This window comes from Schistocerca americana, chromosome 1, assembly GCF_021461395.2.
Source record: "Schistocerca americana isolate TAMUIC-IGC-003095 chromosome 1, iqSchAmer2.1, whole genome shotgun sequence".
Lineage (NCBI taxonomy): Eukaryota > Metazoa > Arthropoda > Insecta > Orthoptera > Acrididae > Schistocerca > Schistocerca americana.
Genome location: NC_060119.1, coordinates 694509157 through 694535105, shown reverse-complemented (window position 1 = coordinate 694535105; position 25949 = coordinate 694509157).

Genomic DNA, 25949 nt, shown 5'->3' with positions numbered 1-25949 from the left:
CAGTATGAGTTTGTATGAAAACTGAACAGCTGCTTAGTTGTGATCGTGTCACAAACCGACCGAAAAGCTAAATACCTCCGAAGAATTTTTGAAATGGCAGCTACAGCACAGTCATTTCAAAATGAAGCATGTTGGTTATAAGGAAGGTTAATCCACAGATCTTCGGAGTCACCTGAAATAACACATAATAATTCGTAATGTACACAGGCAATTACAAAGAAGGAACCGTTGTACACAACACATTATTTTCGACACACAGTTACACACACACACGCGCATACACACGCACACACACACACACACACACACACACACACACACACACACAACACACGTTATAAGCATGTGTAGTAATGTACCTGATCTACGGAATCACAAGAAGCGTCAAGCACCCCTTTAAACCTAGGGGGCACTTCTGTGAAATGTTACGACTAGAAATTCGACTCTACACCCTCTGATTAGTCATAAACTCGCTACCGTGGGATCTAACACGCAAACACCAAGTGGAGCGATCGTGAAGCGCTACTGAAGATATTTATCGGGTGCCAGGAATACAAAGAAATCGTTCCATCGGCCCTTGCATTGAGAGTGAGTAAAGCTACTGCGTGTGTGGCCTCGGCAACAGCTTCTAAGCTGTCATCCATTTGCTGAATAAATTCTGGTCTTTCTAACGTGTGGGTTGCACACGGGGCGGAATCACAAACTCTAATTGGTTGCACGATCCTGTCATGCTAGGTCCAGGAAAGCTCTGTAGCGTTCGCAGACTAACAACAAGTCGAGAAATACGATTCAAAGATTATGTTTATTCTATCGGTTCCGTTTCATTTCCGCAAAACATCAGTCATGACAGTTACAAATTTCTTTAAAGATCATGTGCTACTAACATACTAGCAGCCTAACACGTAATACTACTACATCCTACACAATAGATGCGCCAGACCAGTGCGGCTTATTACCAAGCACGAACAATCTCTCGGACATGCGACTACACACCTAGTTACTTCGTTAGTGAGCTACAAGTTATAGAGATCATTGCACGATTCTTTTGTGAAAATGATGTGGTACGAGTTAGCTTACTCGATTTGTATACACGATTAATGTTAACATTAATGAACATATTATGTTTTTTAATCCCATTCGTGCAACCTCACTTAAAAAGTAGTTTTTCTTGTTGCAGGGTACCAGATTAGAAACAAAACTTCGTCCATGAAATAGGAGTTGTCCAGGAGAAATGATCTTTGTTTACATTTCAAACTTATTTTTTTACCTGTCAGACATTTGATGTTATTGCGCACGTGATGAAAAATTTTTGTTGCTTGATACTCAACTTCTTTCTGAGACACTGATAGCTTCAAAATGGATAACAAAGTCATTTTTTCCTCTAGTATTGTAGGTATGAAAAATCATTATTCTTCTCAAATTGTGACGGATAATTTATGACAAATTTCGTTGATGAATATATGGATTGTGATGATGTATTTGAAATGTCTAACTCCTTGAAGAGGTACCTACGTGACGATAGCATGTGAACACCACATGTTAGTCTTACTACTCGCTCTTGTGCATCAACACTTTCTTTCCATGTGACGAGTTAACCCAGAAAATTGTTCTGTAAGATACTATCGACCAGGAATATTGAAAATACGCCAGAAAGTTCATCCATTTGTTTATAAGACTAGCAATTATACGAAGAGAAATGTCTGCTGAACTTAATTGTTTGAGCAGCTCTGTAGAATGCTAATTTCAGTTCTGGTCTTCATCAGTGTCTACAGCCAGTATTTGAAGTATTATACCACGTTTACTGTCTGCACTATATCTGCTGCATAAGTGTATGGTATGACCATTTGTTGTACAGAACAGAATGTAGTGTGTTTTCTCAAAATTTAAAAAAGTTCATTTTCAGAGAACCACTTAATAATCGTTTGCGAAACATCATTAACAATATCATCTGATACTAAGAATCTTCAACATCGCAGCGCGTCAGCAATCGTTGGTTAATATATTAAAAAAAACTAAAAACCCGCATCGATTGCGAAAAAAGCACCTAGTGTTAAAGAGTTAACCCAGGTTTCGGCGTAGATAACTACACCTTCTTGAGAACAACAATAAAACCCACAAGTGCCTAAGAAGACCTTTGTCAATGATTAAAAGAACACCATAGCTATACATTTATAACGAAAAAGAAAAGGAAAACACAAACAGTACATGTGTACAAAGTCAAAACCACTACTTAACTTAATGGTGTACACTCCACCTCACACCGGCCTGTATTCGATGGGCCACGACCCGCCATAAACTGCAGCTACAAACGGTCGCTCACTTACAAGCCTGACCCGCTATCTATGCACATACGCAAGACAAGAGACGTTACTTGAATGCACATGCACATACGAATACGAGAAAGTTTATACATGGGTAGGGGTTAAATAACCCATATATTCCCAACCGTGGATCAACGTATATCAAAAAATGAAATGGATAGAACAAGAGACGAGCTAAATAGATGAAACCTAAAAATAAACACATACGGTTGCATATGCTAGTAAAGAAACTTATATATGAAGCTACCTATGAGAACAGGAGGAACTCTAAAACTATACCTAAAGCCAGTAGTTAGCCTGGGGAGGGGGGGGGGGGCAGGGTTCAAATGGCTCTGAGCACTATGCGACTTAACTTCTGAGGTCATCAGTCGCCTAGAACTTAGAACTAATTAAACCTAACTAACCTAAGGACATCACACACATCCATGCCCGAGGCAGGATTCGAACCTGCGACCGTAGCGGTCACGCAGTTCCAGACTGAAGCGCCTTTAACCGCACGGCCACACCGGCCGGCCTGGGAGGCGAGGGGACGTAATCTAAAGACGTCGTGGTAATAAAGATATAGGGATATAACGTGAGGCGTTCAACGGGCTAAAATCACCTTCATCGTAAAAGGAAAATGAGGATAAAAAGAAAGAAGATGACCAGCTTGACCAACCGCGCTCGCCAATCATCGCGAAGATAAATAAAAATAATATTGCGCCTTCCACCCTAGGGGATGCGTTAGATGACAAACAGCGATATCTATCCCTTACATAGGCAATATAAGTTACAAATTGGGGCGTTTACTCAGAGTCCATAATTTCAGAGTCGCCTATTCTACTAATAATAGTCTACATAGGAATTTAATTCATTCCTTGTAGGGTAAGAGCGATAAACTTTCCCAATCAGGAGTATATAAAATCACATGCGGGGATTGTCAAAAATTTTACATCGGGCAAATGGGGCGAGCTCTGGGACTCAGGTATAAAGAGCATATTCCTACTAGAAGCGGTGACGGTACTAAGGGCTGTACTTATGCGGAACACCTTGTGAAAACGCCGAGCCCTCCAGTTAGTATCGAGTTACTTCATGCCGAGGTTAAGGGCTTAAAACTGAATGTTTTGGAAGAAATACAGATCTTTAAGCATCTGCAACATGTTAAAGACAATATCCTTAATGACCAGCCCCTACTAAGAAATAGAAAATTTTTTGAAGGTTTCGCGCCTTTACTTTGTTCTTCATACTCATAAATCTGATGATCTGGGGATTATCACATGCGCGCCCTGATTAGCGAGCGCGGTTGGTCAAGCTGTTCATCTTCTTTCTTTTTATCCTCATTTTCCTTTTACGATGAAGGTGATTTTAGACCGTTGAACACATCACGTTTTATCCCTATATCTTTATCACCACGACGTCTTTAGATTACGTCCCCTCAGCCGACCCCCCCCCCCCCTCTCCCAGACTAACTTCTGGCTTTAGGTATAGTTTTTAAGAGTTTTTCCTGTTCTCATAGGTAGCTTCATATATAAGTTTCTTTACTAGCATAAGCAACCGTGTGCGTTTATTTTTAGGTTTCATCTCCTATTTAGCTCATCTCTTGTTCTATCCATTTCATTTTTTGATATACATAGATCCACGGTTGGGAATATATGGGCTATTTAGCCCCTACCCATGTATACATTTTCTCGTATTCGTATGTGCATGTGCATTCAAGTAACTTCTCTTATCTTGCGTATGTGCATAGATAGCCGGGTCAGGCTTGTAAGTGAGTGACCGTTTGTAGCTGCAGTTTATGGCGAGTCATGGCCCATCGAACATAGGCCGGTGTGAGGTAGAGCGTACACCATTACGTTAAGTAGTGGTTTTGGCCCACCCATGAACCATGGACCTTGCCGTTGGTTGGGAGGCTTGCGTGCCTCAACGATACAGATAGCCGTACCGTAGGTGCAACCACAACGGAGGGGTACCTGTTGAGAGGCCAGACAAACGTGTGATTTCTGAAGAGAGGCAGCAGCCTTTTCAGTAGTTGCAGGGGCAATAGTCTGGATGATTGACTGATCAGACTTTGTAACACTAACCAAAATAGCCTTGCTTTTCTGGTACTGCGAACGGCTGAAAGCAAGGGGAAACTACAGCCGTAATTTTTCCCGAGGGCATGCAGCTTTACTGTATGATTAAATGATGATGGCGTCCCCCATTCGGATCTCCGGGCGGGGACTACTCAAGAGGATGTCGTTATCAGGAGAAAGAAAACTGGCGTTCTACGGATCGGAGCGTGGAATGTCAGATCCCTTAATCGGGCAGGTAGGTTAGAAAATTTAAAAAGGGAAATGGATAGGTTAAATTTAGATATAGTGGGAGTTAGTGAAGTTTGATGGCAGGAGGAACAAGACTTTTGGTCAGGTGAATACCGAGTTACAAATTCAAAATCAAATAGGGGTAATGCAGGTGTAGGTTTAATAATGAATAAAAAAAAAGGAGTGCAGGTAAGCTACTACCAACAGCATAGTGAACGCATTATTGTGGCCAAGATAGACACGAAGCCCACGCCTCCTACAGTAGTACAAGTTTATATGCCAACTAGCTCTGCAGATGACGAAGAAATTGATGAAATTTATGATGAGATAAAAGAAATTATTCAGGTAGTGAAGGGAGACGAAAACTTAACAGTCATGGGTGACTGGAATTCGAGAGTAGGAAAAGGGAGAGAAGGAAACATAGTAGGTGAATATGGATTGGGGCTAAGAAATGAAAGAGGAAGCCGCCTGGTAGAATTTTGTGCAGAGCATAACTTAATCATAGCTAACACTTGGTTCAAGAATCATGAAAGAAGGTTGTATACATGGAAGAACCCTGGAGATACTAGAAGATATCAGATAGATTATATAATGGTAAACAGAGATTTAGGAACTAGGCTTTAAATTGTAAGACATTTCCAGGGGCAGATGTGGACTCTGACCACAATCTAGTGGTTATGAACTGTAGATTAAAACTGAAGAAACTGCAAAAATGTGGGAACTTAAGGAGATGGGACCTGGATAAACTGAAAGAACCAGAGATTGTACAGAGTTTCATAGAGACCATAAGGGAGCAATTGACAGGAATGGGGGAAAGAAATACAGGAGAAGAAGAATGTGTAGCTTTGAGGGATGAAATAGTAACGGCAGCAGAGGATCAAATAAGTAAAAAGACGAGGGCTAGTAGAAACCCTTGGGTAACAGAAGAAATATTGAATTTAATTGATGAAAGGAGAAAATATAAAAATGCAGTAAATGAAGCAGGCAAAAAGGAATACAAACGTCTCAAAAATGAGATCGACAGGAAGTGCAAAATGGCGAAGGAGGGATGGCTAGAGGACAAAGGTAAGGATGTAGAGGCTTATCTCACTAGGGGTACGATAGATACTGCCTACAGGAAAATTAAAGAGACGTTTGGAGAAAAGAGAATCACTTGTATGAATATCAAGAGCTCAGATGGAAACCCAGTTCTAAGCAAAGAAGGGAAAGCAGAAAGGTGGGAGGAGTATATAGAGGGTCTATACGAGGGCGATGTACTTGAGGACAATATTATGGAAATTTAAGAGGATGTAGATGAAGATGAAATGGGAGATACGATACTGCGTGAAGAGTTTGACGGAGCACTGAAAGACCTAAGTCGAAACAAGGCCCCGGGAGTAGACAACATTCCACTGGATCTACTGACAGCCTTGGGAGAGCCAGTCCTGACAAAACTCTACCATCTGGTGAGAAAGATGTATGAGACAGGCGAAATACCCTCAGACTTCAAGAAGAATATAATAATTCCAATCCCAAAGAATGCAGGTGTTGACAGATGTGAAAATTACCGAACTATCAGATTAATAAGTCACAGCTGCAAAATACTAACGCGAATTCTTTACAGACGAATGGAAAAACTGGTAGAAGCCGACCTCGGGGGGGATCAGTTTGGATTCCGTCTTATCTTAGAAGCTGGATTAAGGAAAGGCAAACCTACGTTTATAGCATTTGTAGACTTAGAGAAAGCTTTTGACAATGTTGACTGGAATACTCGCTTTCAAATTCTGAAGGTGGCAGGGGTAAAATACAGGGAGCGAAAGCCTATTTACAATTTGTACAGAAAGCAGATGACAGGTACAAGAGTCGAGGGGATGAAAGGGAAGCAGTGGTTGGGAAGGGACTGAGACGGGGTTGTAGCCTATCCCCAATGTTATTCAATCTGTATATTGAACAAGCAATAAAGGAAACAAAACAAAAATTCCGAGTAGGTATTAAAATCCATGGAGAAGAGATAAAAACTTTGTCAGAGACAGCAAGGGACGTGGAAGAGCAGTTGAACGGAATGGACAGGGTCTTGAAAGGAGGGTATAAGATGAACACCAACAAAAGCAAACTGAGGATAATGGAATGTAGTCGAATTAAGTCGGGTGATGCTGAGGGAATTAGATTTGGAAATGAGACACTTAAAGTAGTAAAGGAGTTTTGCTATTTGGGGAGCAAAATAACTGATGATGGCCGAAGTAGAGAGGATATAAAATGTAGACTGGCAATGGCAAGGAAAGCGTTTCTGAAGAAGAAAAATTTGTTAACATCGAGTATAGATTTAAAAGTCAGGAAGTCGTTTCTTAAAGTATTTGTATGGAGTGTATGGAAGTGAAACGTGGACGATAAATAGTTTAGACAAGAAAAGAATAGAAGGTTTCGAAATGTGGTGCTACAGAAGAATGCTGAAGATTAGATGGGTAGATCACATAACTAATGAGGAGGTATTGAACAGAATTGGGGAGAAGAAGAGCTTGTGGCACAACTTGACTAGAAGAAGGGATTGGTTGGTAGGACATGTTCTGAGACATCGAGGGATCACCAATTTAGTATTGGAGGGCAATGTAGAGGGTAAAAATCGTAGAGGGAGACCAAGAGATGAATACACTAAGCAGATTCAGAAGGATGTAGGCTCCAGTAGGTACTTTGGAGATGAAGAAGCTTGCACAGGAGAGAGTAGCATGGAGAGCTGCATCAAACCAGTCTCAGGACTGAAGACCACAACAATAACAGTGGTTTTGACTTTGTACATATGTACTGTTTGTGTTTTCCTTTTCTTTTTCCTTATTAATGTATAGCTATGGTGTTCTTTTAATCATTGACATAGGTCTTCTTAGGCACTTGTGGGTTTTATTGTTGTTCTGAAGAAGGTGTAGTTATCTACACTGAAACCTGGGTTAACTCTTAAAACTAGGTGTTTTTTTCGCAATCGAGGAGGGTTTTTAGTTTTTTTATATCTTCTGATACATTCTCACTAATGGGATTATGATGACACTACAATCAACTAGAAAATTATAAAAGAAAACCTATTCTGCTCGTTGAATGTTAAGTGGAAGGTTATCCACAAATAAAAGGAGTAGGAATGGTCCCAAAATTGAACCCTGTGGGACTTACTTTGTGGTTTCTCCATAGTCAGTAAAATATTTTTTAAATTATTCAGCTCAACTTTTTACATACTGTTTGATAAATATGATGCAAAACAGTTGTGTCTAAAGCTATCAGTTCCATAAAACTTGAGTCTTCCAGAGAGCGTACATGATGTACCCATTTAAACAGAATTCTGTACAGTTGTTCACAGTGTTCATGTAATGTTCCATCAGCACAGGAAGTTTTCCAGACAGATTGAAATATGCAATTGTTAAACCTCTTTATTATAAAGGTGACAAGAAAGATTTCAATAATTACAACTTTCAATTTTTGTGGAATGCCATTTTTAATATATTTTGTTGCTTTTTCAAGTAAACCATTTATTCCTGTTCTTGCTGCTACACTTAGAAAGTGAGTGTTGAAAACAGTTGCAATTGTAATTATCAGTCACAACACTGTCATTTAGTTTAATTATTATGGTATCTTGAACATTGTGTTGTTGTCATGGGGAACATCCTGTATGTCAGCTTTTCCAAATATCCCAAATAGTTTTAAACTTATTGTCTGGATTATTAATTTCTGCCAGGAAGTGCGTATTTTTGACATTTTAATCACTTTCCTTAAATATGAAAGTATTTTTTGTAGAATGCAAGTAACTTCAAATCTTGACTTATTCTGGCTTTTATATACATTTCCCTCTTATTCTTACATGAATTTTTAATCACTTCAGTTGCCCATGGCTTTTTTAATGGACTTGCTAGATAACTTCACAGGAAAGCTACTTTCAAATATTGAAACAAATTTAGTATGATATACTGAATTTTACATTAGCATATCTTTCTACATATACCTCATCCTGTACCACATATTTTAAATTACTCTTAAAAATTGTACCCTGTTCTGATTAATAAGCCTTGACACATTGTACAAACATGCATCAGAACTATAAGGTGCTATACTGTTTATTTCCATTAACTGTACATCATGATCTGGTAGTCTTTTAACAATTGGGTTCCAGCCTGAGTACTGTCTATAAAATATTATCAATTAGGGTCTTGCAATTTTTATGCACACAAGTTGGAAAATTAACTACTGAAATCAAATTGAAACATCCAAATAATGTTTCCAGTTAATTTTTCCTATCAGTATCTTTCAAGTAACCTACACAGAAATCTACACAAACTATTAACCATCACTTCTTGTCTCTCATGTAACTCAATAAAGCATTTAGATTTCTCATAAATAGCTGGAAGTTTCCTAGAGGGAATCTGTAGACTATTATTATTACAAGAGGAGTATTTTGCAGTAATAATTTAGAAACACATGTTTTTAGGCTCTGATCTACAAAAAATGCTTGTTTTAGTATTTTTGACTTTGTGTCCAACTTTTACACATGTTGCAACTCCTTGTCTATCTTTGTTAGCTTTACATGAGAATGATGCCAGTCTATAATCTCAAATATTTGACTTTCGCAGCCCTGGGCCTACATGGTGTTCAGATAAGCACAAAACTCTATCTTTTCAGAATTTTCAACAAGGAGGTCATCTACTTTGGCTTTCCAGGCCCCTAACATTCTGATTAAACAAACTAATTTTACTTTTCTAGAAACTGTTACAAATGCAAACCGATGGGATACACTGTTTTCTGTCTTAGTGGGATGGACAGAAGCTTATTCAGTGCATGCTTCCATGGAGAATAAAAAATTATCCAATTTCCTTATGATGAACAGGGGAATGACCTTAGATGTTTAGTCTCCTCAAACCCATAATCGCCAGCAGCAGCAAAACCATTCCATGTATTTTGGCCATGTTCTGTTTTAGTTTCTTTCAAGACTGTCTATTACCTGTTTCTAAGACAAAAAAAAGTGTCTTCTTGCTCTAGTATACTCGGGGATTTCGCCTTATGTGTTTAAACTATCTGCGTGCTAATCTGTCCTTCACCCTGCCATTCACATGGAGGCCATCACTTGTGTATCTCCATATCCCATTTGCAGCAACAGACAGAACACTTGTTCCAGTCAAAAACAATCCAATCAGTTCTTTGTTCACACCGCTGATGGCTGTAAAACTTCCACAAATCCCTTACGAGTGTACCCTGATGCTGCTCGTATTTCCTCCAGATCACCGTTGAGACTATAATCTAAGTTGTTAGCCAGGCTCCTTCCTGCTCCTCCTCCTACTATAAATAACTGATCTTCTTTATCTTATTTGCACCATGTCCCTACGTTCTCAGCCACCTAGCAGAGCTTAGCACTAGGTTTCACGATGCTTTTGAGTTGATATTCTGCACCTAGCTTTTCCTATAGCATCTGGCCTACACCTGTCCTGTGATTGCTACGTTGCAGAAGGATTCCTTTCTTTCTATTTGACTTTTCTACCGTCCTAGCCCTAAAGGTGATCCTAGGCGACTGCTACACTCTACTTTGCTCAAAAAATCGGTTGAGTTGCTTCCCCTATTTCAGGTATCAAGTACAACTGATTGGTAAACTGAATTTTCAAATGCAATTCCTGAGGTTTCCTCCTTTTGCTTACTTTTTTTATCTTGTTCCCATTATCCCCATTGTTGCCACTGTCTCTTTCCCCTTCAAATTATCAAAATCAAAAAACCCCATTTCTAATCCTGCCTAAAGGGCACAAATATTTGTTCCCTGTTCCATGATTCTCTTGCCTAGGATGCATAATTTGAAATTACATGGGGAAACCCCATCTGACACTTTAATAGCCTCCACGATACAAGCGCCCTAATGAAACACAATCCACCCACGTTACTCCCATACTAACTAACCAACGACAATATCCACACTTACCACACACGATGCTACTTTCACAGTAAACCGAAAAACCTAACGTAGAAAGACTGACTCTGTAGTACCACACAACACTGGCTGCACGTTGGTGCGTGCCAAATCATGCCTACTGCTGAGGCGCATAAACAAACAGTATTATTTAGAAAACTAATTGAAATCCCACTTATACAGCTACATTACGCAATAAATTGGCATAAAAAAGGAATGTGTGAGACACACATACATTTCGCAAGCATTTCATGATGGCACAGTGAACGCGAACAAGTATCACAGAGTCAGGATGTTGTAGTTAATATCCAAGGTAAAGTGGACTAAAGAGTATAGAGCCTCCAGTAGCAAACAGGACTGTGAGGTATCAATGGAAAGGGAAATTAAATTTTACACATAGTATCCGATGAAGTCATTAGGGACGAATAGACCAAGGCCACGGAAGGAAACTGGCAGTGTCCTTGCGAAAGGAACCGTCCTGGCGTTCATATAAATGGAATTAAGGGAACAGTGGATAACGTAAATGTGAATCTATACCAAAACTATCGGTCTAAACTTCATACTAGTTACTACCCACCTTCCACACGAAGCGCGTCCATATCTCACCAGCGACTTCTAGTATCAGCCGCACGCAGTTGACGTCAACAAGTGTATGGGCCTGAAGATGACGTTGTTACAACGTTGAAACTAGTTGCCAAAATAAAATCGACACCTTAAATACAGCTGGAAGAATTTCTTCATTTTTAATATAAATTTATACCAGCTGACGTCCCACGGTCCTCCATTTCAACTATGGATCAACGAAGATTAAATGTGAATCGGTTAGTGGGGATTTGAAGCCTAGTCCCCACAAATGCAAGATCCATTTGTTGATCACTGTGTCTCTTCGCTCGGCAGTAAGTTAGATATTCCACGACCCATGCACGTCGGATGTTTCAGAAAAAAATGGTTCAAATGGCTCTGAGCACTATGGGACTTAACATCTGAGGCCAAGAGTCCCCCAGAACTTAGAACTACTTAAACTTAAGTAACCTAAGGACATCACACACGTTCATGCCCGAGGCAGGATTCGAACCTGCGACCGTAGCAGTCGCGGAGTTCCGGGCTGAAGCGCCTGGAACCGCACGGCCACCGCGGCCGACGATGCTTCAGACACTGTAATTTTTTTGAAAGCAGTATAGGCGGTGAACTGCAATACATTAGTTAATGGAACTCAATTATGGTGAAGGCACAACGCTTTTGGAGCTTTAGTTCGTGACAGACTAGTGGAACTGGGTCATCACCACAGCCCTATGTTGGTACCGTTGTCAGTCATCCTTGTCTCCCACCGCTGTATTGTAAATGGCAAAATAATGATTGGACGAAGTGACAATAGCAATAATCGCTGTATTAAATGAATCACACTTCTCGATTATGTGGTGTTGATTGTGACTGGCTGTCTCACAAACACAGAAACTTTTGTCTCCCACTGCAGGATTTCTTTTTAGACTTCTCATTCTCCTTTCCAAGAGGTAGCGGGCAGTTTTAAATCTGGGTAATTATACTGTCACGGTTCTTTTCGGTGGATTACCAGGTAAATTGTTAGTGAGGCAGAAAGGTTCCCAGTAGGGAATAAAACGGAAGATATTAGCACTTCCATTATTTACTTGACAACTAAGGAAAATCTCCCAAAAATCATCTTGGTCGAAACTGGGTGAAGCGAATTATTTTAATTTATTTCTGGGAGTATGATCTCCACTGGCCCAGAAAAAAATTGAATTTTGTGTTTGTAGGGCAACATCGGGTTGTAGAAATTATAAATATGTGTGTGGAGCCTAAGTGCGCTTTCTTGAGCGCACCGAGAATTTTGCAAGCGTCAAGATCTAGCTGCAGCTCATGAAGGCGTGCTGCTAGTTCCGACGGCACGCTCACATACCAGGAACGTCATTATTACGGCTATTCATGCATTTTGGTAGCACCAATTTGGTATAGGGGATTTGAAGGCTTCGTGGATTAAGTCGTTTACAGTTTCTTTTGTTTCTTTTTATTTTAATTTACTGGGTTTCGGGACGTACCCTTACAGCCACATCAAGAGCAGAATATCAGTTATGAAGATACGACCATAAGAACATCATCACACCCAGTCGCCGAGAAGAGAAAATCTCCGACCAGGCCGGTAACTGAACCCGGGCATATGCGGTTAGAAATTCGCCACGCTGACTGCTCAGATACCGGGACGGACTCATTTACAGTTCATGCAGATCTGGCTACTTACGTCGGATTCGTTAGTGAAATGTGTTACAGAGCACAAACATTTTTTGGATTCACAGAAACTTAGTATCGATAATCGCACCATGCACAAACAAAAACGGAACTCGACGTTATTTACAGATGATGTTTGCATAATGTGACTTTAGAATATTTCAGAAATATAATTGGCATGGTTCGCCACTTAAATTAACGGAAAGTGTTGAATAATGTAACATCGACATCCATAGACAGAGAACATTAAGAAGTAGTCTTTGAGACGAATCTTGATTTAAACTGAATGTTTTAGTTCTCGGAAGGAGCAGGTGAAATCAGTAGTTGAATGCAGCATTAGTGTCCTTCGTCATGATCGCTAGTTAATCTTTGGTCATATCTTTCAGAAGGTACCATTAGAATGGCAAGCAGTTCTGAATAAGTATGTATTATATAGAGCGACCAAGTGAAATCATGGAAAACTCAATATGTTGCACATTATAAACTCAGAATGCCAGGTATATTAATTTACGGGAATATTATTCAACACGACTGAACTGTGAGGCTATTAACTTTAAGATTTTAAAAACAATATCTGCAGACAAAATCACTTGAAACTATTTATTGAATCACAGTGCGTTTCATAATGTGCCTCCAAAAGGTTGTTCAGATCTTCGGCATTTCGAACGAGAACGTATCATATCCCTAATCAGAATTACTGAACAGTTTCTTTTCAGCTCCTGTGTTGTATTATTAGTCACTCGTAATGTCTAGCAGATCACATTTGTCCAGTTAATTAGTGTGGTGTATGTCTGGATGGTCGTAAAGGGAATGTAAACAGACCTTAGTTTCACTGCGTCTCCACTATCAACTGTAGATGATTCGCTGGCTGTGTAACAATCTCGAAATAAATCTTTAAGCGTCACAGAGATACAGACAGTATAAGCCACGTGTAATGTCGGACAGTGGTGACAGAAATTGTTGCGTGTGCGTTGGTCTGCGCACACACACACACACTAATCACGTCAGGGCTAATGGGTGTGAGCTCTATAGCTCACATCAGGTGACGTATGTCGAGAAATACGATTCATAGAGGCCTATGCAATAGAAGAACCGTGATATATTGCTTACATAGCCTTCATCACGCATGGCCGGCCGGGGTGGCCGAGCGGTTCTAGGCGCTACAGTCTGGAACCGTGCGACCACCACGGTCGCAGGTTCGAATCCTGCCACGGGCATGGATGTGTGTGATGTCCTTAAGTTAGTTAGGTTTAAGTAGTTCTAAGTTCTAGGGGACTGATGACCTAAGAAGTTAAGTCCCATAGTGCTCAGAGCCATTTGAACCATTTTTCATCACGCATGAGTCGCGATTTATGCTATTCAGCATTTCTTGATGCTCACTGATCTGGGAAGAACAAAGAAACTTCACCATTTACCCAACAGCCCTACCTTTCGATGGATGCACAGAGTGCTTCCTGCTTCTGCGTTATGGAAACGCAGATGATTGTTTTGACATTCGTAAGTTCACGCTTGCAAAACATGAAATAGGAGAAGTTATTTTCCAAGCCTCTGACAGAGATACTTTTCTAGCGACTCAGGGTCTGAAGATCTCAGTCCAGCCAATCACATAGTTAAGTTGTTTCAGGAGTGTTTTATTTATTTACTTTGTCGGGTGCCAGACTGCCGAGAATCTGATGGCATACACGCAGTCGAACTAAACCAGGTACTAACATTTGGTTCTAGATCAGCCTTATAAGCGGCCACTTCTGTCCTTCAGTCACTAATTCTTTTCGAAGTCTACTAAACAGCATGTGTAGAGTTACGAACAATAACCCTTAACATATGGTGGATATAATTAAGGTGCAGCTACTCACAGAGGTCCAGCATGGGCTGTAATAATTGTGTGGCAGCGAAACTTGGTTGATATTCTAATGCGTTAATGCCGAACCGATTTTGCAGGAAAAAATTAGTTTCGGTTTTGGGCGCCAGGTGCAAATCTGCATTCACATGCAAGACAGACCTATAGAAATGTTTCCATATGTAATGGATCAGGAACGGGATGTGGGCAGAAAAGGTCAAACAAGTAAGAAAGGAATAATGTTGATTTTATTATTAACCACTGCTCACAAAATTTGTTCAGCATGACCACCGAAGACAGTGACGAAGTGCTGTAAAGTGCCGGATGTGCACCTGGTGGCTAAAACTGGAACTAATTTTCTTCCAGCGTAAATCGGCTCTGCGTTAATGTATTAGCATATCTACCAAGTTTTACAGCCACACGATGATTACAGCCCGCACTGGATCTCCGTGAGTAGTTGCACTTAATTATGAAGGCTTTCACGATCAGATGTAATTAGTTGCTGGTGACTCCTCCGAGCTGTACAGTCGTGGTCCGTGAAACTTTATTTTCCTGTCGTTTCGTCTAGAGCTTGGATGGAATACTGGGGCACAGTTTTATGTGGTACCAGAATAAGATAATAATATTAATTTATTAAAATGAAACTAGTGTACTATAAACGATGAATGTCTCTGATGGGCTCGATAATGTGGATCGCTGGCTGTGCAAGACCACAGAGCCAACTTCTTGGAAAAAATGTATGACCTGGACGTGCTACGTTGTTGGAATAAGAGAGCGCTTGACGCTCAGTTGTAGGCAGCTGTCTGTGGGGGAAAGACGGTGCAGTAGGCATAGACAAAAAAAAATTCCATTCCATCTTGGCGTGGCTGTACAGCAACCTTCTATAATTACTATTTAAACAACAGTCGTAGGCTATAGAATGTTGTTGGCAACCTACGACTGGTTTTTGAATACACAGACAAAACACACAAAAACTAATTTTATTATAAATTTTTACGTATCACACTCAGAAAAGATATTGTGCTTTAATCTCTGACCTTACCCGATGCGCAGGCAAATAATATTACCTTTTACCGTATCAAAATTTGGAGCATAGTGTTTATACAGAGATTAAAGAAAACTATTAGTTTCTTGCCTGACGTCAGGAAAGAACCAGCACAATCAAATTCTATAAAGCAAATAAGTATACAACAACTGTATGTGCTATAATGTACACACAATTATGATCATTATTAAAATGGAATTGTTGTTGCTGTAGTCTTCAGTCCGATGGCTGTGCAAGCTTCTTCATCTCCGAGTAATTACTGCAACCTACATCTCGAACCTTTCTTTTGGTCTGATTGTGACACAAATTTCTCATCTCTCCAATTCTTTTCAGTACCTCGTCATTAGTTACGTGATCTATCCATCTAATCTTCAGTATTATTCTGTAGCACCACATTTCAAAAGCTCCTATTCTCTTCTTATCTAAACTATTTATCGTCCATGTTTCACTTCCCTACATGGCTACACTCCATAAAAATACTTTCAGAAAGGACTTCCTGACGCTTAAATCTATACTTGACGTTAACAAATTTCTCTTCTTCAGAAACGTTTTTCTTTCCTTAGCCAGTCTGCATTTCATATTCTCCCTACTTCGACCATCATCAGTTATTTTGCTTCCAAAATAACAAAACTCATTTACCACTTTAAGTGTCTCATTTCTTAATCTAATTCCGTCAGCATCACCTGATTTAATTTGACTACATTCCATTATCCTCGTTTTGCTTTTGTTGATTTTCATTTTATATCCTCCTTTCAAGATACAGTCCATTTCGTTCAACTGCTCTTCCAAGTCCTTTGCTGTCTCTGCCAAAACTGCAATGTCATCGGCAATCTTCAAAGTTTTTATTTCTTCTCCTTGTACTTCAATTCCTACGTCAATTTTTTCTTTTGTTTCCTTTATTGCTTGCTCAATATACAGATTGAATAACATCGAGGATAGGCTACAGCCCTGTCTCACTCCCCTCTCTACCACTGCTTTCCTTTCGTGCCCCTCGACTCTTATAACAGCCCTCTGGATTCTGGACAAATTGTAAATAGCCTTTCTCTCCCTGTATATTGCCCCTGCCACCTTTAGAATTTAAAAGAGTGTTCCAGTCAACATTCTCAAAAGCTTTCTCTAAGTCTATCTTCTATGAGAAGTCGTAGGGTCAGTATTGCCTCTCGTGTTTCTCCATTTCTCCGGAATCCAAACTGCTCGTCCACGAGGTCGCCTTCTACGAGTATTTCCATTCTTCTGTAAATGATTCGTGTTAGTATTTTGCAATCTAGACTTATTAAACTGATGGTTTTTGTAATTTTCACAACTGTCACCACCTGCTTTCTTTGGAACTGAGATTATTATATTCTTCTTGAAGTTTGAGGGTATTTCGCCTGTCTCGTACATATTGCTCACCAGATGGAAATCTTTTGTCATAGCTCTATCGGAATGTTGCATACTCCCGGGGCCTTGTTTCGACTTAGGGCTTTCAGTGCTGTGAATTAAAATACCTTATAGTAACACGTACATCTTTCAAGAAAACAACCGTCTTGTCTTAGTGAAGATACGCAGAGAGCACGTATGACTGTGACTCTTCTCTACAGATATTTTACGTTGGTAGCATTATACAGAGAGTCGATACACAGCAGACGCCATCTTTTTATTAACATTTCGTAACAAAACAGTATTTTACTTTGTTTTTGGTGATGTGAAAAAAAAAGATTGAAGAATAAGATATGTACAACGATTATTTGTGCACACACTGCCACTAGTGGAAATGGCTACGTAAGTGTTTCGGAGAGAGAGATAAATTGTTCTTTTAAGTTATTTTGTTTGTTATTAAACGGTATTTGCCAATAAATTTAATAGGTGGTGCTTAACAGCTGTTAAATATGCAAGTTGCGACACATTTTAGATTATTCATTGTTGATTAAACTGTTACTGCTACTCAGACATTTGAAAATGGTTAGGAAATTTGGAGTAACTGTTAGAATGTCATCTACTTATATCTCATTAGTACTTGAAGTTACAATGATGTTTAAAATATCAGATTCATGATAGATATTTTCTACGTCATTAATTTCCCGATTTCAGCTCTTGCTATGAGCACCATTGCACCTGTAAATATGTCGGAGCTTTATGTAAGAACGCATGCCTCAATATGTCGGTATTTAATTTTATATACGGAATTTTTGTTCCTTCTTGTTTTCCATGTACATTTATGCTACTTTCATTTTTTAATTTGACACAGTTAACGCGACGATGACCGATCTATGATTGAAATCGGTTATGCAATACAGATTACTTCAATGTATTCTATGCAGTTAGTAACAGAGAAACGTCATATTTGAAACGCAAAGACCTGCTGACAAATGATCCTTTATTTTCTACTGGCTTGGAACTTCAGATCATTTTGAGATATCATAGAGCTATTTATAACAGCCTAAATGGCCAGTTTCTTACTGTAGCGTGAAATATAATAAAAGCCATCCTGCGTCGTTGTTATCAATAGTAAAACGAGTTATGCAGGCAACAGTAAAAAGTACCAACAGAGTTAATGAATCTTCGTATACTGCTGTCACAGGCTTCCACCTTCTCATGTGGAGCACTCTTCATACTCATGTAAATGATTTTTTATTAGAAACTCTTGGCGGTTCGGATGTGATAATTTCATCTAAACTGAATGATACGATTGTGCTGTGCGCCAGCTGTATCGGTGTCTTTGGAGATTAGAATCGATTTAGCAGCATGCTGGAATATCCGTGGCGGATGCCAGGCCGCGAGAGATCAGTACAGTTGGAGGAAAAAAGAAGTTTTAATTTTGGCTGCGCGGGCTTAGAATCGTGCAGTTGCAATTGGATCTGAGGTACGCTGGAAGTGTAGACAAATGACGCGGTGCGTGACCACGAGTACAAGTTCGTGGCAGTGGATATTTATCCGTTCGACTGTGCACTGCCGTTGGCAGCAGCCGAGACTGGCAGCTGCGCGGTCTGTTGTGGTTTTCGAGTTTGAGTTAAAGTCCGTTGAGCGGACACACAGAGGATTCAAAATGGTTCAAATGGCTCTGAGCACTATGGGGCTTAACATCGGAGGTCATCAGTCCCCTAGGACTTAGAATTACTTAAACCTAACTAACCTAAGGACATCACACACATCCATGCCCGAGGCAGGATTCGAACCTGCGACCGTAGCGGTCGCGTGGTTCCAGACTGAAGCGCCGCAACTCAGTTACTTCAGAGGTACGATAGAGGGAAAATCTAGTCAGTCTAAAAAGAAAACATTCCATCCTAGAGTTGCTTTTCTACCATTCACTATTATTTAATCTTGTGTGTTTAGGGTAGTGCTTCAGTTTGTTTTAAGGGAATTACTAGCTGATTTATGTGATTAAACTGTGTGACCTTCAGGGGCTGTGTTTTCATATGAGATACCATACCATACTGCAGCTCGTGGTCTTGCGGTAGCGTTCTCGCTTCAGTAAGTTTTAAGGGAATTACTAGCTGATTTACGTTAGCGTTCTCGCTTCCCGGCCAAGGGGTCCCGGGTTCAGTTCCTGGCGAGGTCAGGGATTTTTCCCTAACTCGAGATGACTGGGTGTTGTTGTGTCGTCTTCATCACCATCATTCATCTACATTACGGTCGGAGGAAGGCAATGGCAAACCACCTCCACTAGGGCCTTGCCTAGTAGGCGGTGCGGGTCTCCTGCATCGTCCCCTACGCTCCTCGGAGTATGGAACCTTATCATTATCACCACCATACCACTATTTAATGTGTTTGCTGTCGACGCCATTACTTGCTTGTACTGAGGCATGTTTCCCTCCACCTGACGTGTTCACTTACTAACGTGCTCCTTTCATTTCAAAGGTTGTGGACTGTAAATAACGCTACAAATTTCTTGATACTGTGATGGCGCGGTTATCTACTGAAATCTTCCTGACCGCGTCACCAGCAGTAATCTACTACTTTATGGCTGTAACCAGATGTGTCATTACCTACGGTACTGGATCACTTACTTTTCCCAAACTTAAAACGGTAGTTGTCTGTTACTGTCAGTAAGCGATTACGTGGTTGAGAATTTCCTCTGATGTCTTCCTGCTTGAAGTAACCAGTGTTGTGATTCTCTTTTAGACGGTGCCTCCAAAAACTAAAATTTGGGCGCCAGCCATTGTGGCCGAGCGGTTCTTGGCGCTTCAGTGTGGAACCGCGAGACCGCTACGGTCGCAGGTTCGAATCCTGCCTCGGGCATGGACGTGTGTGATGTCCTTAGGTTAGTTAGGTTTAAGTTGTTCTAAGATCTAGGGGACTGATGACCTCAGCTGTTAAGTCCCATAGCGCTCAGAGCCATTTGAACCATTTGAACTAAAATTCGGTACTATTCCCCTTAAACTGATTGACTGTTTACCTTTTTCTATAAAGCGCCCTTAGTTCTTTGTAAGTTATTATTGTGCGCTACTGTCTGTCTAGTGCACTGATTGCTTGCGTCACCTTTAAAGTTCAGTCTTATTTAAGTATACATTAAGAATTTTCTTTTCTTTGTCCCGGAAGTTCTTTCTTCCGCTGGCCGTTATAACAGTTAACTGCTATTTGTGAGACTTGTCTAGAACTTGATTACCTTTTTTACGTGAATCACTACAAATTTTGGTGTCATATCTTTGATGCGGCCCTGGCGGCAGCTGTGTAGCTGCATTATGCCAACTTGTTTTTTGTAGTAGCTTGTATCTAGATGTGGTTAATTGTCTTGGTATTGAATTTAAAACTAGTTAAAGGTCAATTGATGTAGAGATAGAGATGTATGAACGTGAGTATTGAAGAAAAATGGTTTTCTTGAATTTGCACCTCTAAGAATGCAATCGTTGCTTCCAAGATTTCAGTATTGAGACAGATTACTCACTGATAAGCCAAAACATTATGACCAGCGCCCACCCCGACGTTGGATGCCACCTGGTTGCGTTGCGAGCACGCGGCGCGGTAACAAAAGTATTTCAGCGGAGCAGATAAAAACCGTGGATCACCCTGGAGAAGATATGGGTTGCAAATGGGGAAAGCACTGAAATAAGCGACTTTGACAATGGGCAGATTATTATTACGCAGAGCCCGTGAACGAGTTTCTCGAAAATTCCAAAGCTGGTCGAATGTTCACGTGCTACTGTCGTGAGCATCTACGGAAAGAGGTAGAAGGACAGTGAAACTACCACTAGGCGCTAGATGGTTGTACGTCCACGACTCTTCGCAGAACGTGGGGTTCGGTGACTAGTCTGCCCTGTGAAATAGGATGGATGACGATCTGTGACATCTCTGGCGAAAGAGCACAATGCTGGTGCACGCACAAGTGTTTCGGAGCACACTGTTCATCGTACGCTGTTGAACATGGAGCTCCGGGCAGACGTGTTCCTATGTTGCGCCAACGACATCGTCAATTACGACTGCAGTGAAGACGGGATCATGAGGATTCGACCATCGATCAATGGAAGCGTGCCGGCTCTTCGGATAAATCACATTTTTGCCATACTAGGGCGATGGTCATCTCCACATTCGCCGTCATCGAGGTGAACGTCGGCTCGAAACGCGCAGCGCGCCACGGACGCAGCCTGGTGGGAGCAGTATTATGCTGTGGGAGATATTCTCCAACACCTGAATGGGAGCTGTGGCTGTAATCGAAGACATGCTGACGGCTGCGGACCGCCTGCGCCCCTTCATGCTTGATGTCTTCCTGGACGGAGATATAATTGTCCATGTCTCTGAGCCACAACCGTGCTACAATAGCTTGAGGAACGTTATAGTGAACTTATGTTAATGTCTCGGCGCCCAGATCCACCTGATTTAAATCCCATGGAATCCAACTGGGTCGCTATCAGGTGCCATCACTGCGTACTCAGATCAGCGAATTACATGACCTGTGCATAGATATCTAATGCCACATGCCTCCACAAACCTAGCAACAAACTGTCGGATCCCTGACAAGCAGTATCAGTGATGGACAAACAAGCTATTAAGTATGTGGTGGTAATGTTTTGGCTCATCAGTGTAATAGTTGTTTTAAATTTTCCATCTTGATTAATCCTGTATTGTTTTGGGTCTGCTGTACTCTAATTAATGTTTCACCAAAGAGTGGTTTTGGATTTAAAGCGCCCAACACCTCATCACTCACCTCAACCGCTTCCTATGAGATCAACGGTCGTTAGCAAAGGCAGATGCCAATATTATTTTATGAGAAAGTGACAAACCACATTACTGTATTCACTCAAAAGAACCTTTGAAGTAATCTCAGTGCGACCAACTAGGAACTCTGCCTCGCCTGTATTCGGTTTCAGCCACCGCGTCATGCCGGGATAGCGGCCCAAGTCGGACGTCAGCTGTTGATCTTCCACATTCAGCAGACGGGTGAATTCCGTAAACATTATATTTGCTACCCTCAGACCAAACAGAGGAAGTGAAGTTTGGCTACACAGCAGAGGGAGGGAGAGAGAGAGAGAGAGAGAGAGAGAGAGAGAGGACGCTTTCAGCTCGGGTAACTTGAGACCTCGCCGCAGTTGAGACTGTTAAGAGATAAAATATTCGCGGCTGATATTGTGGCGCACCGCTGGCCACATAAAGGACTTTTAACTCTGCCTCGGCGACTATGGGGAGGCGAGCAGAAGCGGCGACAGGAACAGCAGAAGGCTCCGCCCCTAATGGGCTCTTAGCGGCGGCCAATTGGAATCCGGGGACACTGCTCCCTCCCTCCCTCCCTCACTCTCACTCACTCTCTATCTCTCTCTCTCTCTGTCTTCGTGCAGACCACGCTGCCTTCTCCGCCTGTTAGAATTCGCCGTCAAGAGGTTTTTATTTAATATAATACCGTCCGTGAATGGCTCCGGCGGTCGTCCAAAATTACTTTACTGTCTCCAGAAGCGAAACAACGATATACGATGTTTCGGGGAAAGGCTGCCTCAATCCAAATAAAATAGCAGTAAAGCAGACGCTCTCCAGGAGAAGTAGGTGTTTATGTGAGGTATTCGTTCTTTGGACCGCCTAAGTGGTGATAACTATGAAAGTGGAGTATACGAAAACACAAAAATTTATTTGCCGCGAGGAAGGCTTTTTAACTGATACTGTTTAATTTCCGACTCATTAAGTAATGCTAGGACAGAAAAAGAAACGGAACCTTTTGATTTATCCTCCAAAAGGAGATTGTTAGGACCAACACCAATAACTAGCGTACGTAAACCAAGTACATGCTCAGTTATGTTCTGAGTTTTACACGCTGTGGGGAAATTTCTTGGTAAGGAAAATATAGCGATTATTGTGGGAATGGAGGGAAGGGGCCGAGTTGGGGAAAGCGGCGGGCAACAGTTTGGCTCATAGCCTACACTAAGCACACAGAACAAAAAATTATTCACCTAAACTACACTAAACACATAGAACAAAAAATTATTGAGCTCCAGAAGACATCTGCCTCTCAGAGTAACCTCATTTCAGCGAGGAAGAGTTTCTTTAGGTGTACCATGATCAGGGGAAGTCGATCATTTTTGATTAGTGCGGTATTACGGTGCCTGTGTTGTTCAAAAGTACGATGGAATGTCCCTCGGATATGCAGGTATTTCTGAAGGAACAGGCACTGCTTCGACTACAGCTGTTATGAAATACATGAAATGTGTTCTCAGCTGCGAATATAGACAACCATCAGCTATATAATGGAATGACGACAATGAAAATTTGTGGCGGACCGGGGCTCTAATCCGGATTTCTCGCTTAACACGAGCTGCCTCCCTAAAATTAGGCTATCCAAGCACGCTTCATGACCAGACCTCAACCATGTGTATAGAAACTGCACTCATACATCCATTATGTATATTCATGTACAGGGGAGATATATTAATTGAAAGTTGCTTGTCCTTTGCCGGCGGATAAATACGGAACGTTGCACCTTACTTCTGAACAACATACGCTCTGCTACATCGTATTTTTACGCCGACATCTGGCAAGCGACTTTTAATTAAAATGTCTCCTCTGTACGGAAATGTACATAACGGACGTACGAGTCATGTTGTAGACACATGGTTGACGACATATGGCAGTTTGGGTCTGGCCGTGAAGCGTGTTTAGATAGCCTAACGGTAAGGCGAAAAATCCGTGCACGAGTCCCGGTCCGCCACAGATTTTAATTCTCGTTATTCCATTATATAGCTGATGGTTGTCGATATTTGCAACTGCGAATACATTTCACGTATTTTTTATTAGATATTACAGAGCTTCCAAAAAGTGGCAATGCTGATTGCTATGTTTTTAACTCCATGTTGTAAGGAGTCCTGTAATTAAGGTCTTGTGATTTAGCGAAAAAATCAAGGTGCCGTAGGGTGCCTGTGTATTCGTCAAACCAGAACCGTATGTGTGCAACCGTGTGGACGCGGCTGCTGTCGTCCTGGAAGACGGGAGTGTCCCCAAGAATACTCATCATGAAGATGTACAACACAGCTCAACAGCGAGTGATAGAGAATTTTGAAATAAACATGCAAGTTCGTGTTCACGGTAACCTGAATCAGTGGCCTTAAGTCGTGGTAAGAGAAAAATCGCCAAAATATCACGGAGCCTCCTCCAACCTGATCTGCATCCTTCACATGCTTGGGATAAACGCCTCAGTGGTTCCTCGGTGCACTCGACGACTTTCGCCGGCTCTAAACAGGCAAGACATTCGAAATTCTGAGAATAATAGGTATAAGCTAAAGGGAAAGACGGGTGATATTCAATGTGTACAAGAGCCAACAGGAAACAATAAGAGTGGAAGACCAAAAACAAAGTGCTCGGATTAAAAATGGTGTAAAGGAGGGACATAGTCTTTCACCCATACTGTTCAATCTCTACATCGAAGAAGCAATGACGAGAATAAAATAAAGGTTAAAGAGTGGAATTGAAATTTATAGTCAAATTATATCAATGATAAGATTCGCCAATGACTTTGCTATCCTCAGTGAAAGTGAAGAAGAATTACAGGATGTATTGGTTGGAATGAACAGACTAATGAGTACAGAATATGGACTGAGAGTAAATAGAAGAGAGACGAAAGTAATGAGAAGTAACAGAAATGAGAACAGCGAGAAACTTAATATTAGTATTGATCATCATGAAGTAGATGAAATAAAGGAATGAAGTTAAGGAATTCTGCTACCTTGGCAGCAAAATAACCCAAGACGGAACAAGTAGGACATAAAAAGCGGACCAGAGCTAGCAAAAAAGGCATTACTGACCAAGAGAAGTCTACTAGTATCAAACATCTGAGGAAGAAACTGCTGAGAATCTACGTTTGGAACACATCTTTGTATGGTAGTGAAACATGGACTGTGGGAAATCCGGAACGGAAGAGAATCGAAGGATTTCAGATGTGGTGCTAAGAAAAAAATAGGTGGACCGACAAGGTAAGGAATGAGGCTGTCCTACATAGAATTGGTGAGGAAAGGAATATATGGAAAACACTGACAAGAAGAAGGAACAAGATGGTAAGATATCTACTGAGACATCAAGGAATAACTTCCATGGTACCAGAAGGAACAGTAGAGGGTAAAACTGTAGAGGAAGACAGAGATTGGAATTAATGCAGCAAATAATTGAGGATGTAGGTTAAAAGTTCTACTCTGTGATGAAGAGTAGCGGAATTCGTGGATGACCGCATCAGACCAGTCAGAAGTCAGAAGACTGATGAAAAAAAAAAAATACTGACTCAGTACCCCACACGCATCTTGTCAGCTAATCTCCCGCTCCTGTTTTGTTTAACCCATTTTAGGCTTGCAGATTTATGTGCCACTGTGAGAAATGGCCTTTTGCAGTCTGCCCGACTCCAAATGTCCACTGCAAACAGTGCCCTTCGGAATGTTTGTTTGAAGACAGGTTGGGACGAAAACCTCCATTCAATGACAGCAGCATTCCATTTTGGATTTGAAACCGATAGGAATTGACAAAAGCGTGACTTTAGACTCCGGTTGTAGCCGCGTATCTTTTTACGACCACTTTTCTTACGTTGTGTTATATGGCTGCGAGTGGTCCACCATTCCCAGTAGACATGATGGATAAACCAAACTGATGCAGCTTGCACAAAGCTGTAGGGAAATAGAACTTATTAAAGAATTAGAGGAAACAAAATCTAATATAGCGGTTCCAACAGAAACGAAAGAGAAACTATAGTAAATAACGAAAAGCAGCTAATGGAGTTGCAGGAATTATTAATAAGTACTGTGTTAATAAGATAGAATCTTACACTTTTGTAAATGGCAGAACACGAACTGTTAGATTTAAGATACCTAATGGTCACTTCTCCCCCATGAACTATGGATTTGCCCCTGGCGTAGTGGCTTGCGTGCCTCAGCGATACAGACAGCCG